The sequence below is a fragment of the Dipodomys spectabilis genome, unplaced genomic scaffold (assembly GCF_019054845.1).
Source record: "Dipodomys spectabilis isolate Male_0828 unplaced genomic scaffold, ASM1905484v1 ptg000612l, whole genome shotgun sequence".
Taxonomy (NCBI): domain Eukaryota; kingdom Metazoa; phylum Chordata; class Mammalia; order Rodentia; family Heteromyidae; genus Dipodomys; species Dipodomys spectabilis.
This window is the reverse complement of record NW_024871289.1, coordinates 4835724-4838336: the sequence shown is the minus strand read 5'-3', so window position 1 is coordinate 4838336 and position 2613 is coordinate 4835724. Positions and strand designations below refer to the sequence as shown.

The 2613-nt window shown below is 32.8% G+C and overlaps 1 pseudogene; it reads right to left on the bottom strand.

Annotated features, from left to right (window-relative positions):
- Positions 1–877: 877 nt before the first annotated feature.
- On the bottom strand, positions 878–974 carry LOC122100964 (annotated as a pseudogene).
- Between the last annotated feature and the right edge of the window lie 1639 nt (positions 975–2613).

Below are 2613 nucleotides of genomic sequence, written 5' to 3'. Positions count from 1 at the left end.
TGCAGATACCTATGGCCAAATTAAAGGCCTCTTGACCCCCTTGCATCTTGCTGCTGGGAATAGATATAGCAAAGATACGCTGGATCTCCTTCTGTTGAACCATTATATCAAGCCATGTCTGAAGCACAACTTGGAAGAAACTGCATTTGATATTGCCAAAAGGGTAAGTATCTATCTCTACCTCTTTGAAGTTGTGGAAAGCTGTACAAATTGTTCTCCTAAGTCCTAATGGATCAGTTAAGTTTCTTAAATTTCAAAATTGCCAGTCCATCCTATGTGTCCATAGAAAATATTTTCACAATACAAAGCAACAGCAATACCTTACTTTAAAAGTTCATGGATTCCATGGTATTCTTCCAAGTGAATTGCCTGACTTTGATGTCAAAATATATTCGAGTTGTTTGTATACATCTATAGTGATTTCTATAGAGTTTGTAATTTTTTAAATCAGAAATAATTTTAACTTATCTGTTGAAATGATTAGTACAGAAACTGAAGATATTTCTGGTGCTTGTCTGAAAAAGTATATTTTAAAATATTTAGTATTCTGTTTGTATAATGTCCATAATCTATTTCATTCTCTCCTAGATATAATACTTTGAATTTGACATTGTTTTATAATACATAGGTTCATTAATAAATGTGTCCTTTCAGATTGCATTCCATATAGAAACATTTTAAGATAAAATGACAATGTTATCTTATTTCAAAAGTTTTGTAAAGGTTATGCTATGTAAAGGCCTTTCTAAAACGGTGAAGATTGAATACACTGATGTCAAACTAACTTTTATTTCTATTAATTACATATATTATTACACTTGTATATTTGTAATCAACTTTTTAATAACTGTTTTTCATTTCTTGCATCTGAAGAATGAAAAATATGGAATACTTCACAAATTTTCATATCATCTTGGTGCAAGAGCCATGTAAATCTCTGTATTGTAATTCAGGTAGACCTGCTGCTGAAGCATGTACTATCCTGTAAATTTAAGTAATTAATGATGCAATCTTAAGACAGGCATTGGTCTTTGGTTGCCTATTTGTATCAAGGAAACCTTATTGTTCCCAAAATTGCTATTCATCTTAATTCTGTAAAATTCTGTGTATGGTGGAAAAAACCTATGTTGTTTGTTCGATTGTTTACATTTGCAAGATTTTGTCAATGACTATTTTAAATCATTTTCATTTGAAATTTGATCATACGTTGAAGCCTTTATAGATAGGTGCAAAGGTCATTGATTTTCAAGTACTTATTTATTAACTGAGTTAGCTTTGTGGAGCTAATGGATTCAAAGTAAGCCTTGCTTAACAGCTACTTCTAAACATCTGCAGCTTAAAATTTCCCAAATGAGGTCTTGCTGGCACAAATGTCTCCTTGACCCTTTACCCTTGCTCCATGTAGGAACAGCCCACCCAGAATGTCTTACCCTGACAGCATAGATTGTCTTACTAGAGCAAAACTAATCATAGTTACAAGGGATTATAGAGAGACGAACAGTTCAGACAGAACTGTTCGGACTAGAAGGTATTTTTCAAAATATAACTGCTTATTACACCCTACCATTTCAAAAGTAGCTAAAGCCAAGAAGGTGAAAAAATTGTTCATATGCATGATTACGTAATGTCCTGGCCTGTCTACCATCCAACCAGGTAGGAAGTTACACCACTGATTTTCTATCACCAAATATATTCCATAGCTCCAGGAGAAGTCCATATGTTTCTCCTCCTTATTAGGCCTTAAATTGGGAGTGTTTTAATCACAGTGTTTCCTCTTGCCTCTAGGCTGTACATCTCCAAATGGTAAAGCTTTAGTTCTAATTCTATCAAACACTGAGGTAGAGGTAATGGAATAATACTTTAAAACAGTTGCCTTTGATACCTTAACCATAACAGAACAATGAAAAACATTTTCTCATATTATAGATAATTATATATTTTATATTTATATGTGCTGATTTTATATTTCACACAGTAAATCTTAGTAGAATTAATTGATAATTTGACTAATTTATATTATTCCAATAAATAGATTGGAATATAAATAATCAGGATTAGAATATATATTAGAATATAAAAAGTATCAATGCAATGTTTTTGGTATAAATTTGTGATACTTTCTACGTGTTCTTGGTCTTCTGAATTCACATGGTAAAAAAAACAATGTTTTCCTCTAATCTATAAGGGATTTTACTCTGCTGCTCTGTTTAATGTTTTAACTCGCTGGTCCCAAATTGTTTTTCTCCATATTTTTGAAACATTCCTACTGATTATACCCAAATTTTGCTGATATGATGTCTAAAAAGTATTATTCTTCCACAGGATCCATGGGTCCTAGGATCCCAGGTCCCAGTTATCCGCATCATCAGATAACTAGGACAAGAGTTCCCACCTACGCCCATGCAACATGCCAAGAGAAAGTCATTGAAGACCCATCTCAATTTCTCATTTCTTATATTTCAGGGCCCCAATTCCTTGAAATGCAGGAGCAATTAGGAAATGCAAGGCAACTTAAAATGCAAGATGAAATCACAAAATGTGAAAGTACAGTAATTCAAACTTTCAATTTTCAGATGACCATCCCATATGAGTGAAAAAGTCCACAAATGTCAC